This window comes from Sturnira hondurensis, unplaced genomic scaffold, assembly GCF_014824575.4.
Source record: "Sturnira hondurensis isolate 20B ecotype Veracruz unplaced genomic scaffold, ASM1482457v3 Scaffold0023817, whole genome shotgun sequence".
NCBI classification, from domain to species: domain Eukaryota; kingdom Metazoa; phylum Chordata; class Mammalia; order Chiroptera; family Phyllostomidae; genus Sturnira; species Sturnira hondurensis.
Window position 1 is genome coordinate 2,878,469 of NW_028096448.1, and position 18,819 is coordinate 2,897,287.

Genomic DNA, 18,819 nt, shown 5'->3' on the forward strand with positions numbered 1-18,819 from the left:
ACCAATTTGCTCTTTAGGATTAGCAAAATGACAAAGGGTTTGTCCTCATGCTGTGAAGTGGGGGTTCGTCTTCATAAAGTCCTCAGAGTATAAATTTCCTCACATGTAAAAAATGTGCCCTAGGTTTTTCTTTGTTTCATGTTTAGTTATTCCTTGCTTCCAAGCGTTAAAATAGAAACATTCATTGTTGCCACACTTAGTCATTTTAAAAAGCGGTATTTGTAAAAAAAAAATGCTTACTTATTCATTAAATGAGTCTACTGAACAGCCAGCTGCATGCTAGACATCACGCTGGGATGCACACAAAGAGAAGTGTGGTAGGGACTGGTCCTGGAGGAATCTACAGGCTTGTAAAACAACACAAAGAGGCGTCAGTGACACCTACCGTGCTGGTGCTCGGTCCTGCAACAGAAAGAAGCTCAGGATGCTAAGCAGGGTTTGATTCACTCTGCACTCTAGGCACGACCTTAAGGCCTGCAAGTTTGCCCTGGAACTATAAAAATGCTTGAGTCCTGAAAAAAAATACCATGTCCAAAATAAGAAAAAAAATGACAATATCAACTACCTGTATAATTGAATGTCTACAAAATGTAACATCATTGTAGACCATATCCAAATTAGTTATTTGTGAAAAGTTACCCAGACTGTGGGGGCTAAGAAAGGCCTGCAGGTGAGGTTTGAGAGCAGTCCTGAAATGTATGTATCAGTTTCAGAAGGCTGCTATAACAAAGTATAGCGGTCCAAGTGGCTTAAACAACAGGAATATATTGTCTATGAATCCTGGAGACCATAAGTTTCAAATCGTAGTGTTGATAAGATTTGTTCCTTGTGAGGGCTGTGGGGGTGAGTCTGTTCCATGCCTCTTCCCTGCCTTTATGTGGATCACAGGCAATCTTCGGCATTTCTTAACTTATGTCTGGGTCCAAATTTCTTCCTTTTTGTAAGATCACCAGTCCTACTGAATTAGGGGCCCATCCCACTCCAGGACAACCTCATTCTAATTGAACTAATTATGTCTGCAACACCCTTGCCCCCAATAAGGCCACATTCTGAGGTACTGGGGGTTAGGACTTCAACATATGAATTTGAGGGACACAGTTTACCCTGTAACAGTGATGAGAAGTGAAGGGAGGAAGGCCAGAGCAGAAGGCCAGAGAAGCACAGGCAAAGGCTTTGAGAGATCAGAGCACCCAGAGCTATTTGGAAGCAGAAGCAGGAGGGCAAAGATGATGCTGGGGAGGGTGCACGAGCAGATTACACATGACTTTGTAAACCCAATATGAATGTAATCTAAACACCAAGATTTTTCAACGTGATATTTAAAACTCAAAACAAAACAATAAAACAATTCTTACACATCTCTTCCGTGCTGTCCTCTTACCAAACTCCCCTCACCGCAAAATCCGGGAGTCAACTGCGAAAAGACAAAGGCTAAGGATTTAGGGAGCGCCCTGGATCACAAGGTTTGCTCTTGGCACAACCCAGGTGAGAATCCAAGGAACGGACTCTGTCCAAGTGGCTTCCATCTGCACCAGACTATTTTTATTAGTTTCATTTAAAAGGCAATTCTTTGATTGTTGTGGAATCTGAGATCATAATTCATTGGATCCATTTTTTAAAAGCAGAATTCTGTACTGCTAAATGAAGCAACCTGTTCAACATCATTATCTATATTTAAATGTTTTATGAAGATAGAGTAAACTATTAATCACGCATCGGAGAAAACCAGGAAGAACCTGCTTCTGTGTCAGTTCTCTCCAAATACCTCCAGGGAAGAAACTGTATCATTTCTATATCCTGTACCTTTCCTGTATCCCACTGCCAAAAACCACACTCAATGCATACTAAACTGAGGGCCAGAGACCCGCCCTGCCTCAGCTCAGGAGGCCTGTTCTACTGTAGGTTGAGTGTTCCGTGGTGCCCAGGAGGAGGCGCTGCAGAGAGAGTGCCATGACCCCAAGTTGGGCACTAGAAGCTTTTTTCAGACCTCTAAGTTAATAGTCTATCATAACGTCCAGGAGGCCCAGACTATTCCAGGAAGGCAAAAAAATAGCAAACCCGTGATATGTCACAAATCCAGGAGCAACCCTGCTCTGAATAGATAAGCCAAAGTACATCAGAAACTATTTTTTTTAAAGGCAGAATCCAGAAGTCACAAGGGAAAAAAATGGACAGATTTGATTATATTAAAAATACAAACTTCTAAAAAACATATTTTAAAAAGTTAAAAGCCATATAACAGGCTAGAATAAAGTATTTACATCATATATATTAGATTAAGGTTTAGTATCCTAAATGTCATACACAAATAACCAGAGGGGAAGAACTCAAAACTCAAAAAAAAGGGGGGGGGAGGGCAAAGAAGATGAACAAGTAGCTCATGGATTAGCAATACAGTGGCTTACAGACACTCAAAGCGCTTGCCAGCGACCCAAGCACTGCTAAGGAAAATAGCAATGAGTAACTATTTTGCCTACTGATTGTCAAAACCCAGTGTTGGTAAAAGTGGGAGTCAAAGGGCACTCCAGAAGAAAGTGTAACTCGGTTTGCTTCTGGAGGGCAATTGGCAGCATCTATCAAAATTTAAAGGGTAAACATGCTTGTACCCGGAAAGTTCCATTCCAGACATTGGTGTCAATGACAACTAAACTAAACACTAACTAAACACTAACCACGTATCTGTCCTATGCCAGGTGTCTTTGTTTCCTTATGAGGTGGCCCGTTGACTACGAGCCTTTCATTACCTCCCTTTTCCAGAAGGAGAAACTGAGGCTTAGGGAAGTTCCGGCTTAGTGGGGCCAGGTTTTAAACCCAGGCAGTCAATTCCAGAGTTCACAAATACAATTGCTCCCTTTAATGTATCTCACACAGGTGTGTGAGGACACACACGCACACACACAGCATCACTGTAATATAGAAACTAAATCTAAATTCTAAAATCTGAAGGGGGTTTGCTGAGTGAGTTACACGTGTACCACGGGACACCATGTAGCAACGGGTACTTTGTACTGGTAGGGAAACCACCTGTGCCTTGTAATGAAGTCGGGGAAGAAGCAAGCTGTAAAAGTCATGTGTAGTGTAAATGATGACTGTTAAAAAAAACCCCAAAGCTATACACGTGTATATGTAATAAAGGACAAACACCAAATGGTTTGCGGTGGTTATTACTTTGGTGTGGAAGTGGGGAGACTCTCACTTCTTTTCTTTAAACATGTAGCATTTTGGTTTCTTTACCTGGTAAGTAGTGAAAAGCTTAACTTACATGAGCTTAAGTACAAAAGGGGAACTTTTGCGCTCACAGCTGGAAGGTTCAGAGGTCTACTGTGATTTGGCAATTTGGCAATACCAGGATTGGTGTGATTTGGCAACTTGATAATGTCTTCAAGAAGTCGGTTTCTTCCCATCTCTCTTCTCTGCTTTCTCTTGAGCCAGGCGAATGGTTTTTTTTAATTTTACTTTTCAATTACAGTTTACATTTAATATTATATTGATTTCAGGTGTACAGCACAGCGGTTAGACAATTAAAATCTTTACAAAGCAGTCCTGGTCATCAAGCACTCACCTGGCACGATACACAGTTGTTATAATATTATCGACTATATTCCCTGTGCTGTAGTTTACAGCCCCAGGACTATTTTGTGACTACCAATTTGTAGTTCTTAACCCATTCTCCTTTTTCACTGAGCTCCCTATCCCCCCTCCTCTCTGGCAATGATCAGCCTATTCTCTGTATTTATGACCATTTCTATCTTCTTTGTTCCTTAATTTTGCTCTTTGGAGTCCACATATAAGGGAGATCATATGGTATTTGTCTTTCTGTGACTGACTTACTTCACTGATCATAATACCCTCTAGGTTCATCTATGTTGTTGCAAATACTAGTAAGATTTCATTCTTTTTATGGCCAAGGAATTTTCCATTGTATGTTTGTACTACCACTTTTTTATCCACTCATCTATGGATGGGCACCTGGGCCACTTCCATAGCTTGGTGACTGTAAATAACACTGCAGTGAACATAGGAGTGCATAAATTATTTCAAATTAGTGTTTTGGGTTTCTTCAAATATAATCCCAGAAGTGGAATCACTGAGTCATAAGGCAGTTCCATTTTAAATTTTTTAACTTTTAAAAGAATTCTCATCCACAGACATTTTAGAGAGAGAAGAAGGGAAAGAGGAAGAGAGAGAAACATTGATGCGAGAGAGAAACATCCGCCAGTTGCCTCCCATACACACCTGGACCAGGGTCAAATGCACCTGGAACAGGGATCTAACCTGCAACCTAGGTATGTGCCCTGACCGGGAATCAAACCCACAACCTTTTGGTTATGGGACAATGCTCCAACCAACTGAGCCACACCAGCCAACGCCATTTTTAATTTTGGGGGGACTTTTCATACTGCTTTCCACAGTGACTGCATCAGTCTGCATTCCCACCAACAGTGCAACAGTTCCCTTTTCTCCACATCCTTGCCAACACTTGTTTTTTGTTGATTTATCGATGATAGCCAGTCTGACAGATGTTAAGTGATATTTCATTGTAGTTTTCATTTGCATTTCTCTGATGATTGATGTTGAGCATCTTTTCATATGTCTACTGACCATCTGTATGTCTTTTTTTGGAGAAGTGTCTCTTCAATTCCTCTGCCACTTTTTAAACTGAATTGTTTTTTGGCATTGTTTTAGGAGTTCTTTGCAATTTTTGTTTATCAGACATATTATTGGTAAATCTCTTCTCCCATTCAGTAGGTTGCCTTTTTATTTCCTTTGCTGTGAAAAAATTCTTTTAGTTTGATGTAATCCCGTTTGCTTATTTTTTCTTTTGTTTCACTTGCTTGAGGAAATATGTCAGAAAATTATTGCTAAGAAAAATATCAGAGGTTTTATTATCCATGTTTTCTTCTTGGAATTTTATGGTTCTGAATCTTACATGTAAGTCTTTTATTCATTTTTGAGTTTGTTTTTTTATATGTTGTAAGAATGTGGTCTAGTTTCTTTTTTTTTTTGCATTACCTGTCCAATTTTCCCAACATCATTTATTGAATAGACTGCCTTTAACCCATGGTATGTTCTTGCCTCATTTATCATAAACTAATTTACCATGTAGATGTGACTTCATTTCTGGGCTCTCCATTTTGTTCTGTTGATTTATGTATCTGTTTGTATGCCAGTACCACACTGTTTTGATTGCTATATTCTTGTAGTATGGTTTGATATCAGGTAGCATGATACTTCCAATTTTGTCCTTCTTTCTCGAGATTGCTGTGACTAGTTGGGGTCTTTTGTAATTTTGTATAAATTTTAGGATTATTTTTTTTAGTTCTGTGAAATACACCATTGGTACCTTTTATTGTAAGATTTTATTTATTTATTTTTAGGCAGAGGGGAAGAGAGGGAGGAAAAGAGGGAGAGAAGCATAGATGTGAGAGAGAAACATGAATTTGTTGTCTCTCTTGTGCACATTGACTGGGACCAAACCTGCAACCCAGGCATGTGCCCTGAAGGGAAATTGAACCCCTGACCCTTTGCTTTGCATGGCAGCACCCAACCAGCTGAGCCACACTGGTCAGGTAGACACCTTTAGTATCTTGATAGGTATTGCATCGAATACATAGATTGCTTTGGACAGTATGAACATTTTTACGATGTTAGTTTTTTCTATCTATGAGCATGATATATGCTTCCATTTGTCTGTATCTTCTTCAGTTTGTTTCCTCAGTGTCTTACAGCTTTTTTTGCATACAGATCTTTTACATCCTTGGTTACATTTATTCCTAGGTAATTTTTGTACAATTATAAATGAGATTGTTTTCATAGTTCATATGGGTGCATAAAAATACACCTTTCTGATAGTTCATTATGGGTGTATAAAAATGCAACTGATTTCTAAATGTTTATTTTGTATCCTGCTGTTTTACTGAAATCCTTTATCTGTTCTAGTAGATTTTTGATGGAATCTTTAGGGTTCTCTATATACAGTGTTCTCTATATATTATTTTATGTACAAATAAGGATAGTTTTACTTCTTCCTTTCCAATCTGGATGCATTTTATTTTTGCTTCATGTCCGATTGCTGTGACTAGGACTTCCAGCACTATATTGAATAAGAGAGGTGAAAGTGGACATCCCTGTCTTGTTCCCGATCTTAGGGAAAACAATTTTAGTTTTCTCACCATTGAGTATGATGATGTTACCTGTGGGTTTGTCACACACAGCCTTTCATTGTGTTGAGGTGTGTTCCTTCTATATCCACTTTGCTGAGAGTTTTTATCACAAGTGGGTGCCAAATCTTGTCAATTACTTTTTCTGTATTTACTGATGTAATTGTATGATTTTTATCCTTCATTTTGTTTATGTGATGTGGATATTGTACCAAACTTGCATCCCAGGAATAAATCTAACTTCATCATGGTGTATGATGTTTTTAATGTATTGATGAACTTGGTTTACTAATATTTTGTTGAGGGTTTCTGCATCTATGTTCATCAAGGATATTGGCCTATAGTTTTCTTTCTTTGCAGTGGCTATTTGGTTTTGGAATTAGAAAAATGCTCACCTCATAAAACAAACTTGGGAGTCTTCCCTCTTGAATTTTTTGGAATAATTTGAAAAGGACAAGTTTTAGTCCTTCTTTGAATATTTGATACAATTCACTGGTGAAGCTATTTGGTCTAGGAGTTTTGTTTGTTGAGAGTTTTTGATTATTGCTTTGATTTTGTTGTTTGTAATTGGTCTGTTCAAATTTTCTGTTTCTTTTTGATTCAGTTTTGGAAGATTGTATGTTTTGAGGAATTTATCCATTTCTTCCAGATGGCCCTATTTGTTGCCACACAGTTGTTCATAATAATATTTCCTTGTACTCCTTTGTACATCTGTAGTGTCTGTTGTTATTTCTTTTCATTTCTAGTTTTATTTACTTGTCCTCTTTTTCTCTTCATGAATTTGGTTAAAGCTGTATCGATTTTGTTTTATCTTTTCTAAGAATAAGATCTTGGTCTCATTGATTTTTTTGGTATGTTTTAGATTCTATTTTGTTTATTTCTACCCTGTTCTTTATTACTTCCTTCCTTCTACTCACTTTGGGCTCTATTTGTTGTTCTTTTTCTAGTTTCTTTAGGTGTAAGACAACATCGTCTATTTGAGACTTTTCTTAGTTTTTTTTCAGGTAGTCCTATGAATTTCCCTCTTAGGACTGCTTCCTCTCTGTCCCACAGATTTTGAGTTATTGTGTTTTCATTTTATTTGTCTCAAGGTATTATTACAGAACAGACCTAATGGGGCTGGTGAATGATATACTATTACCAAATGGACACATCCTTTTGCTCCGGGGGTCCCCCATCCCATACTTAATTCCCCTTGCCAGCTGCTTGGGAAAGACATCTCTGAATATCAGAGATTGGTGGAAAGGAAAGGTATTATTTATTTAAAGAGTTATACAAACTTAACAAAACAAACAAATATGCAAAATAACCAAAGACATTGAAATTGAGAACAGGCTGACTGTGACCAGAGGAGAGAGGGGAGGGAATTTCAGGGGAAAAGAGGAAAGGTTTGCAGGAATAAGTATAAAGGTCACGTGGACAATAACAAGGGTGGGGGGTGGAAACAGGAGGGAGGTGGGGAGGGCTGTGGTGGTGAGCTGGGATGGGGGTAAAAGGCAGAAAACTGTACTTGAACAACAATTAAAATAAAATTAAAATAAAAAAAGAGTTATACAAACTTAAGAGTAATAACTCAAAGTCTTCATTGAGATCCCAAAGTCCTTTAGAATACCCCAAAATGCACAGTCTTCCCTTCCCTTTCTGCCCAGTCCAGGGTACCGTATCTCAGAAAAAGAAATAGAAGTCCATGGTTCTCTGCCCAAGCAGCGTGGTCCCAAAAAGATGCTGCATGGCTGCCACACCTGGGTTTAAATCCCAGCACTAATCTTCCTCTGCCGCACCATTTCCAACTCCTCCCACAACTGGCCACAGCTGCCAGCATTCCCATATTTTTTCCAGCTTTACTGGGCTGCCATAATAAGTCCAGCCAGGTGTGGCCCTGTGGTGAGGAACCAATCATCTCCAAGCTCTTACACAGGCTCTGTAACCAGGGGGAGTTGCCTCCCAGTTACATCATGGGTTGAAGTCACTCCTATCCCTCTGGCTCAAAGCATGGCCACAGCTATTTAACATATCTATGAAACCAGTTAAAGGTTATAGATACGTTAAATGACCATTCTAGAGGTTAGCTGCAAAACTGTTGCTATGCAAAAGAATTCTCAATGGCCCTGCTCTGAGTGTCCCATCCCTCAGCTCAGACTGTGGGGGTGAGAACATCATGTATATGTTTTTCTCTAATATTTCCTGGATACCGAGTTCTGGACCCCACTACAAGTTCCTATTTAAAGTCCCCCTTGGCTGCACCCTGTTACACTATCTTTTGATGTCTTCCTTGATCTCATTTTAACCCATTCATTATTTAGTAACACGTATGTTCTGTAGCCTGCATGTTTGTGTGTGTTTTCCAGTTTTTTCTCCATACTTGATTTCTAATGTTCTACCATTGTTGTTGGAGAAAGTGCTTGACATGAATTCAGTCTATAGTGATAGCATCTAGTAGATCCTTCATACATATTTCCAAATATTATATATTTCTTTCTAGACATTGAGTTTCAGTCTTTTTCAAACTTCTATTTTGGAAACCTGCTTTCATTTTTGTAAAATCAACACTGAGGTATACTTTTTTGTTTGGTAAATATACATTACTCAAAATTTACCATTTTAACCATGTTGAGTGTACAGTTCTATGGCTTGAAATACATTTACATTGTTGTTTCAAAAATTCACATTAAGTACCATCCACCATCACCATGAAAAAGAACTTCTTCATCTCCCCCAACTGAAACTCTGTTCTCATTAAACAATAACTTCCCTTTCCCCTGGTTGAGGTATAATTCACACACAATAAAATTCTTGTTCATAGTGTGTATTTTGTGGTAGTTTGGCAAATGTATAATTTACTCACAATAAAATCCTTATTTGAAGTGTGTGTTTTGCTGTAGTTTGATAAATATATTCTACCATAATCAAAAGATAGAGAATTTCTGTCATGACAAAAAAGTCTATCATGGTCCTCTGCAGCCAGTCCTTAAACTCCACTGGTGATCTCCAATCTAGATTTGTGCTTTTGCTAGCCTGAAGGTAAAAATAAAAACCCCATACCTCATTGTGGTTCTACTTTACCTTTTTTTTTGTCTTGAAGCTATGCTTTTATTTATTTTTAAATATGTTTTGTTGATTATGCTACAGTTGTCCCAATTTTTCTCCCATGAGCCCCATTCACTAAGTACCCCCATTCCCTCCGGCAGTCTCCCATCTTAGTTCATGTCCTTGGGTCATACATATAAGTTCTTTGGCTTCTCCATTTCCTACACTGTTCTTAACATCCCCCTGTCTATTCTGTGCCTACAAACTATGCTTCTTATTCCCTGTGCCTTTTCCCCCATTCCTCCCCTTTCCCCCTCCCAACTGATAGCCCTCCAAATGATCTCCATATCTATGATTCGTTTCTGTCTTCTTGTTGCCTAGTTTGTTTTTTAAATTCAGTTGTTGATAGTTGTGAATTTATTACCATTTTAATGTTCATAGTTTTGAATTTCTTCTTTTTTTTAAATAAGTCCTTTAACATTTCACATAATAATGGCCTGCTGATGATGAACTCCTTTAGCTTTACCTTTTCTGGGAAACACTTTATCTGCCCTTCCATTCTAAATGATAGCTTTGCTGGATAGAGTCATCTAGGTTGTAGATCCTTGCTTTTCATCACTTTGAATACTTCTTGCCAGTCCCTTCTTGCCTGCAAAGTTTCTTTTGAGAATTAAGCTGATAGTCTTATGGGAACTTCTTTGTAGGTAACTCTGCTTTTCTCTTGCTGCTTTTAAGATTCTCTCTTTATGTTTAACCTTTAGCATTTTAATTCTGAAGTGTCTTGGTGTGGTCCTCTTTGGGTCCATCTTCTTTGGGACTCTCTGTGCTTCCTAGACCTGTATATCTATTTGCTTCACCAAATTAACAAAGTTTTCCTTTTTTGTTTTTTTTTTTAAATAAATGTTTCATTTCTTACTCTTTCTCTTCTCCTTCTGGCATTCCCATGATTCAGATGTTGGTGCATGTGAAGATGTCCCAGAGGCTCCTTAACCTATCTTTGTATTTTTGGAATCTTTTTTTTTTCTTGCTTTTCTGATGAAATGTTTTTTACTTCCTTATGTTCCAAATTATCAATTTGATTCTTGGTTTCATCCACTCCACTATTGGTTTCCCTTAAATTTTTCCTTGTTTCACTTAGTGTAACCTTCATATCTACTGGGACTTCTTTTATAATATTCCTTGAACATCCTAATACCCAGTATTTTGAACTCTGCATCTGATAGATTGTTTATCTCCATTTTGTTTCATTCTTTTTCTGGAGTTTTGTTCTGTTCTTTCATTTGGGCCATATTTCTTTGTCTCTTCATTTTGGCAGCCTCCCTGTGTTTGTTTCTGTTTGTTAGGTAGAGCTGCTTTGACTCCCTGTCTTAGTAGGGTGGTCTACTGCAGAAAAGTGCCCTGGTAAGTTGGATGGGGTGGAGCCTTAGGTAATCACTGGGGCAGAGCAACCTGTGTGAATGAGGTTGATGGAGTCTCCAATGTGTTGTCATCACTCTGTGGTTCTGTGGGGGGGAGGGCTCAGAAAGGGGACAATGCCACTACTTGACCCCTGGTCAGGGTACATACAAGAAGCAACCAATGAATGTATAAATAAGTGAAACAACAAATTAATGTTTCTGTCTCTCTCTCCCCCCGTCCCTCTCTCTCCCTCTCTGCCTCTCTCTTTCTCTCTCTCTTCCTCCCTTCTTTTCTCCCTCTCTCTAAAAATCAATAAATAATAAGTTTTAAAAGGTGATCATATATTATATGCTCTGGTATTTGGCTTCTTTCATCCAGTTTAATTGTTTTGAATTTTACCCATGTCATATATACAGTACCAGTTATTTGTTCATTTTTATTGCTGAATAGTATTTCATTATATGGCTATACAAAAATTTGTTTATCTTGTTGATGGACATTGTGGTAATTTTCAATTTTGTATTGCTTTTGTTATTATGAGTAAAATTTCTATAAATAACTTCATGTACAAGTTGTTGGGTGGATATATGTTTTTATTTCTCCTGGGTAAAAACTAGGAGTAGACTCACTGGGTCATATGAGTAGGTTAACTTTATAAGAAATCACCAAACTGTTTTCCAACATGGTTATTCCATTTTGTACCTTCACCAACAGTATATGAGAGTTTTATTGCTCTACATCCTTGCCAATAGTTGGTGGTATTGTCAGTATTTAAGATTTTAGCCATTTTAGTGGCTATGTAGTAGTATCTTGTGGTTTTAATGTGCATTTCTCTGATGAATAAAAAATGATGAGAATTTTTCATGTGCTTATTGGTCAAGTGCGTATCTTCTTTTGTAAAATGTTTGCTTAAATCTTTTGCCCATTTTTTAAAATTAGGTTTTTGTCTTATTATTATTGATTTGTAAGTGTTATTTATATATCTGGATACAAGTCTTTTGTCAGATGTATATGAATATCAGAAGTTAAAATTTGTCTAATTTATCTATTTTTTCTTTTTACCATGATTTTATGTCTCCTCTACAGAATCTTTGCCTGATTGAAGATTGTGAACACTTTTTTTACACCTTCTCTTCTTGAAGTATTATAGTATTAGCTTTTAGGTGTAAGTTTCTTATTATTTCAAGTACTTTTAGAATATGGTGCGGGGTACAAATTAAGACTCATTTTTCCATATGGATATCCAATTGTTCCAGCACATTTTGTTTTAAAGTTATCCTTACATCATTGAATTACCTTGGCACTTGGTCAAAAATCAGTTGACTGTATATGAGAAGATCTATTTCTACATGCTCTCCTATATTTCATTAATCTATACATCTGTTCCAATATCAATACAACACTATCTTAATTACTATAGCTTTATAGTTAGAACTGACACCGGTTGCTGCAATTCTTCCAACTTTGTTCTTCTTTGGCAAAAATTCTTGACTTTTCTATGTCCTTTTTCATTCTATATAGATGTTAGAATGAGCTTGTCAATTTCTTCAAAAAAGCGTGATGAAATGTTGATAGGGGTTGAATTGAATCTATAGAACAATACTTGTTTTTTAAAGATTTTTATTTATTTATTTTTAGAGAGAGAGGAAGGGAAGGAGAGATACGAAAGGGAAAAGTGAGGGAAAGAAACATCAATGTGTGGTTGTCTCTTGTGCATCCCTTGTTGGGGACCTGGCCTGTAACCCAGGCATGTGCCCTGACTAGGAATTGAACCATGACCCTTTGGTTCACAGGCCCGTGCTCAGTCTACTGAGTTACACCAGCCAGTCCTATAGATCAATACTTTTTTCACTTAAAGATATCACTCAGTATTTGCTGACTCTTGTGCATGAAGGTTTGTATCCTTGTATGTGCTTCTTTTTTTTATCCTCACTCCTGGACATGCTTATTGATTTTAGAGTGAGGACAAGAAAGGAGAGAGAGAAAGGGAGAGAAACATCGATGTGAGTGAGAAGTATTGATTGGTGACTTCTCATATGCAACTCCGGACCAAGCCCACAGCCCAGGCATGCACTGTGATGGGGAACTGAATGTGCAAACTTTTGGTTTAAAGGATGGTGCTCCAACCAACGGAGCCACACCAGCCAGGGAGCTTGTGTGTTCTGAGATATTTTTACTACAAACTGGTATCCCTTGGAAATATCTCTGATAATTCTTGGAGGGCAAAATTTAAAATGTGCTTTTCAGAGGAGATTTCTCTTTATTTTTCCCAGTCATGATTTACTACCCTGACTTACCTTAAACAAATGTTTTAGGCCTGGCCTGGTGGCTCCATTAATTGGAGCATTGTCCCCTACACCAAAAGGTTGTGGCTTCAATTCCCGGTCGGGGCACATACCTAGGATATGGGTTTGATCCCCAGTCAGGGCGCATATGGAAGCCAGCTAATTAATGTTTCTCACACTGATCTGTCTGTCTGTCTGTTTGTGTGTCTCTCTCTCTCCCTTCCTCTCTCTTTAAAATCAATAAACTTCAATTCCCAGTCAGGGCACATGCTTGGGTTGCAGGCCAGTCCCTGGCAGGGGACACACGATACATTTTGTGTCCTTGGCAGAGGCAACCGTACATTGATATTTCTCTCCCTCTCTCCTTCCCTTCCCCTCTAAAAGATAAATAAATAATTAAAAATATCTTAAAAATAAAAAATAAAATAAAGTCAGTAAACATATCCTAGGGTAAGGATTAAAAAACATTCAAGTATGGATTTTTGGAGGACCATATAGTGTGAATTTCAACATTTTCTTTTTTCTTAAAGATTTTATTTATTTATTTATTCTTAGAGAGAGGGGAATGGAGAGAGAAAAACATCCATGGGCTGATCTGTGCATGCCCCCAATGGGGGACCTGGCTCATAACCCAGGCATGTGCCCTGACTAGCAATCAGACCAACGACCTATGGTTTGCAGTCCGGCACTCAATCCATTGAGTCACACTGGCCAGGGCTGAATTCCAACCTTAAATCCATGTATTAATAACAGTGAATTTATGAGTTAAGCACAGTTTGTCCTCTTATCTTAGGTCAGATTCCCCCCAGAAACAGACCCTGAGACCTGGTTTGAGTGCATGTAGTTTATCTGGGAGGGGATCTCAGCTCCAGTAGGGAAGTGGAAAAGTGAGATAAAAAAAGGAATGGAATAGGAACACTTATGAGGAGGAGTTTACCATTGCGTAACTGGGATCCTATTTCACCAAGCTGCTCTGAAAGATGGTACAGAATGTATGTTGGCCTTGTGATAGGAGGGGTAAGGAAGTTGGGATATCTCTTTCCCAATTCCCAACCATCATCAATGGGGGACCGCTGCTGCCAGAGAAGTAGCTCCCTGCCTTCCATCCCTCCCGGCGTGCAGACGCAACACGCGCCCGCAGCCATTGAAAGTCCTCAGGCAGACACTCATACTTCTTTTTACAAAAAGAAATGTCCTTCTTAGGTTCCTTGTCATCCAGAACATTCAAGTAGTGGCTTTAATGTTGACATGCTTCTCTGCTTCACCTGTGCTCCTGTGATGGTTAATTTTATGTGTCAACTTGCCTGGACCACAGGGTGCCCAAACATTTGGTCAAACATTACTCTGTGTGTGTCTGTGAGGGTGTTTGCAGAGGAGATTAACATTTGAATCAGTGCACTGGGTAAAGCAGATTGTCCTCTCCAACATGGGTGGGCCTCATCTAATCAGCAGAACACCTGAATAGGACAGAAAGGCTGACCTTTTCTGTCAGTAAGAGGGACCTCTTTCTGTCTCACGGCCGTGAGCTGGGACATCAGCTTTTCTTTTGCCTCCCCCTCAAACTGGGTCTCAAGCCTGCCAGTTTTGTGACTGGGACTCACACCACAGCTTACCTGAGTCTCCATGTTGCTGGCGGCAGGTCTTGGGACTTTTCAGCCTCCACAATTTTGTGAATCAATTCCTTATAATAAATCTCTTTATATATCTACAGGGTGGGACAGAGTAGGTTTACAGTTGTTTGTATGGAAAATAATATGATAATTAATAAATAATAAAAAAGAATGAACTGTGTTTTGTACTCACAACTATAAACCTACTTTTGCCACCCCCTTTAATGTAACCTCCTATTGGTTCTGTTTATTTTGGAGAACTCTGATTAATCCAGCTCCTGTGATAGAAGCTGAATATGAGCCCCTAATTTTAATTTCTTTTCCTACCCATAAGAGCTATGAATGGCTTATTTCTTGCATTACTTATGAAGTACATACATTACAGAGACAATTTTCCTTGGGGTCCAAGGTCAGTTGCATCCTCTATCCAGGAAGGAATGGTCCGCCACTGAGCATGGCCCTGTGTTTATTCTTAGGAACTATAAGTGACCTCATTACTGTGCAGAACAGCAGTGAGCCCTCTCCTGTCCTCCAGATTTTGCAGGCAGCACAAAACCCAAAGAAGTGTTTGATAGGTCTCTTTTTGTTCATGTAGTATGATGGTGCCCAATCTGATTTTTTTCAGTTTTCCCTGTGGACATCAGGGTGAGGAGGATTGACCAGTTTGTGTCATAATACATGTGTAAAAAAAAAATGCAGGAGTTAGAATTGTTTTAAATTAGGCAGACCAACTAATTGGAGAGGGTGGTCCTAATGTTTTTTTAAAAAAGAGAGAATAACTGAGTTTATTTTTTAATAAAAATTGGAGACAATTAGCAACAGACTTATATTATTTATTTATATTTTTAATCCTCACCCTAGGATATGTTTTTATTGATTAGAAAGAGAGAAACATTGGTGTGAGAGAAACATTGATTGATTGCTCTGCTCTTTTCTTTTTTTAACAAGTGAACCATAAAAATGTAAAAACAGATAAACACTTTCACAATATTCACCTCTGATAATAGGTGGAGGTGTGCTTTTGTGTGGCAAGCCCCTCCCTCCACACACACAGACAAGGTATGTGTGTAGAAGAAGGGGCTTGATGGATTTTCAAACAGACAGGGAAGAGGGGCAGTAGAAATGGGTGGGAAATGTGTGTTCACCTGTAGGAGTTTTACTATATCTATCTGTACTCTTTAGGGTTTTTTTTTAGTATTTTATGTCTTTATTTTTAGAGAGGGGAGGGAGGAAGAGGGAGAAACATCAATGTGTGGCTGCCTCTCACGCGCCCCCTACTGGGGACCTGGCTTCCAACCCAGGCGTGTGCAGGCAGGAGCCCTAGACTGCGAATTGAACCGGTGATCTTTTGGTTCATGGACTGGAACTCAACCCACTGCGCCACACCAGCCAGGGCTGTACTCTTTAGTTTGTAACAAGAGTTTTACCCCTAGATTGAATGACAATTCCAATATCTCGTGGTCCTCTACACAAGTGCTTCTCAAACTACAGTGCATATGAACCACCTGGGGACCTTGTTAACATACAGATCCTCATTCAGTATGTGGGGGTGGGGAGGGGCTGAGATTCTGCATTTCTAGATAACCCCCAAGGGATCCCAGTACTGCGGGTCCAAGGACCACAGTTTAAATAGAAATGCCTTAGAAAAGTATTTACCCTAGAGTTCACACTTAGCTGCTCCACACTCTAGCATTAACACTGCTTCCTCAAGTGCAAGTACTATCATTAGTTATTAATATGTTGCTGTGGATTTGTCAGTAGGTAGCAATAATTCACAAGCAAGGAATCATTTTCAACCAGAAAGTAATATAGTACTGACAACTATATTAGTTGAATACTATTTTATGTCACAGGAACTGAAGAGTAATAATTATATAATACTGAACCGTAGTGCCCCAGACATACAGACAGTTCCTCTAGTTTGGCTCCTGAACTGTTATCCAGGAATTTGAGGCCACATGAGGAGACTAGGGTTGAAAGTGAAACAGGAAATAATAAGGACATTGTATTGAGATTTTACCATGTGCCAGATGCTGTGTCCAGTGTCTGTTGTCCGTTCCCGTTTAGTCTCAACACGACCTTGAAGCAAGTGCTATTGTCACCCTCACTTATATATGGGACACTGAGGCATAGAGGGACTCTGTAAATCCTCTCAGCTGGTAAGTTGCAGCCTTCTCTGTCCCCAAAGACAATCCTTAAATTTTCATTCATCCATTCATTCAACAAATATTTATCTGTGCCTGGAAACCTAGAATGTTCTAGATGTAGAGATCTTGTGTCCTCAGATGAACCTGACCCAGAGAAAAGTTCGGTACTGATGACTAAAGAGCACTGTATGAAAGGCCTCTGGGAAGGAGGCTTTTGACGTCTTCCAGCATAAAGATCCAATAGCCACAGGAGCAAGAGTGAAACTTCCTAATTCCTCTTTAACTACAAGGATGTCTTCACCTGGTTTTCTACCTGTGGATGGCATTGCTCCAACAAAGTAAACAAAGGGTGGTTTGGTGGCAGCTGGCATTTTGTAACGGAGCCCCACCCCTAAAGCGGTAGTGAACAGCGGCTTCCGTCTCGGCAAGAGAAGGCAGGCTGTGGTCGCTGGCAACCCAGGAAGCAGCCTCAGCCTCAGGACTGCACATCCACACCATGCAAAGTCTTTGGCTAGTAGGGTCTGAAGTGTCTTAGCCACGCTTGTCTTTTGGGAGAAGTAAAGTGTGGTGGATATTCAGCAGGCCCACGGAAGTTGGGTGCCCGAGCTCTGTTTCTGGGTGAGGGCATTTTAATGATTGTCCTGGCTGGAGTGAGTGGGGGGAGGTGGGGGGGGCGGGGGGCGGCTGACAGCGCTGTCGGCAGAGCCACAGAAGGATCCACCCTCACCTCTGGTTGTTTCTCTCGCCCACCTTTCCCCATTCCAGTCAGATACTCGAAACAGTAAATGATGTGGGTCCTTGTGAAGTCTTCCCACATGTTCATTCTCTGCTGGTTTTTTAGTCAGAAACTCTTGAAAATACATAACCTAAAAGCCTACACAGGAAGGTCTCCATGAACAATGGGAAGTTCTAAGGTCAACTTCTACTCAAATCAAAGTACTTCTCATCACAAGGAGAAATAATGTGTAACTATGTTTGGCAGCAGATGTTAAAAAGACTTATTGTGGTCATCATTTTGCAACATATACAGACATCAAATCATTATGTTGTACATGTGAACTAATATAATGTTGTATGTCAATTATACTCAATAAACAAACAAAAAAAACAAAGTGCTTCTCAATGATTATTGTGAATATTTTTCTGCAGGAAAGTCTTTTGTGATCACCATTCAGGAGAGTGAGAAGTTTCCTTAAAACATTTTCCCCAGCATAACTAGCAAGCAGGTAAACATCTCTTCGGGAACTCAATATAGTGTTGCTGAGATGCTCTGTCTCATAAAACAGGTGGGGCTGACCTCAAATGGGCTGCTCGGCAGAGGGGAGCAGCTGGAGACTGCAGTGTGTGAACAGGCTGTTTGCTGAGCACTTGCATTAACCCTAGGGGAACTGGGAAATCAGACCCAGTGCAGGATGAGGGGAGACCTGGCATGGCAGGTGCACCAAAACCAAGAAAAAAGAGGCCAGGTGGCTACATAGGTATGATAGAAAGGGAAGCAAAAGGACAAGGGCGGAAATCAGGAGGCTTTTCCTAGTTTGGAGCCCTGGGGGTCCAGGGGCTTCCTGGGGCTGGGATGTAATGGGCCAGGTCTGTGCCTTGGCCCCCTTCCCCCCTATCTTCTGACACTGACTGATCCACCCACTCATTCAACACACAGTTATCAAACACCTACAACTTGCCATGTGTTCTTTCAGGCTCTGGGAATAAAACACTGAACCAGATAGACTCCCTGCTCTCGTGGCAAAGAGGAGGTTGGCCAATAAACAAATAATATCCTCCGAGACTATGGCAAAGCACACAGCAAGGTAAGAGGGTTGGTGTGGTATGGCCTGGGTGGACTTGCTATTTCATAGAGAGTGTTCAGGAATGCTGTGGCTGCTGATGAGTAGCAGAGACCTAGAGAAAAGCAGGGGCAGGTTCTGCAGACCTGTGTGGCAAGAGTGCTTTGGGCAGGAATGTTATGGTCCTTAAGGACAGGAGGCCTGGAAGGGCCCAGAAGCTTATATGACCGTGGGCTTTCAGCATCCACACAATTGGCCTGGCTCACAAAGCATTATTTAGCTTTCAAATTAGTTGGTCCCATAATTGGATTTAGGTGGAATGAGGCTAGGTGAGGGGTTCAGAAAAAGCTTTCCTACCAAGTGACATTTCAGATGAGACCTGAAAGTTGAGTGAAGAGTTAGCCAGAGAT

General features: G+C 39.8%; 1 long non-coding RNA gene across 1 annotated transcript; it reads left to right on the top strand.

Annotated features, from left to right (window-relative positions):
• The first annotated feature begins 17,144 nt into the window (after nucleotides 1-17,144).
• LOC118981192 (uncharacterized) lies at nucleotides 17,145-18,421 on the top strand. Its single transcript, XR_005065298.1, has 3 exons — nucleotides 17,145-17,246; nucleotides 17,778-17,854; nucleotides 18,323-18,421. It is a non-coding gene; the product is annotated as an uncharacterized LOC118981192 (long non-coding RNA).
• The last annotated feature ends 398 nt before the right edge of the window (nucleotides 18,422-18,819 follow it).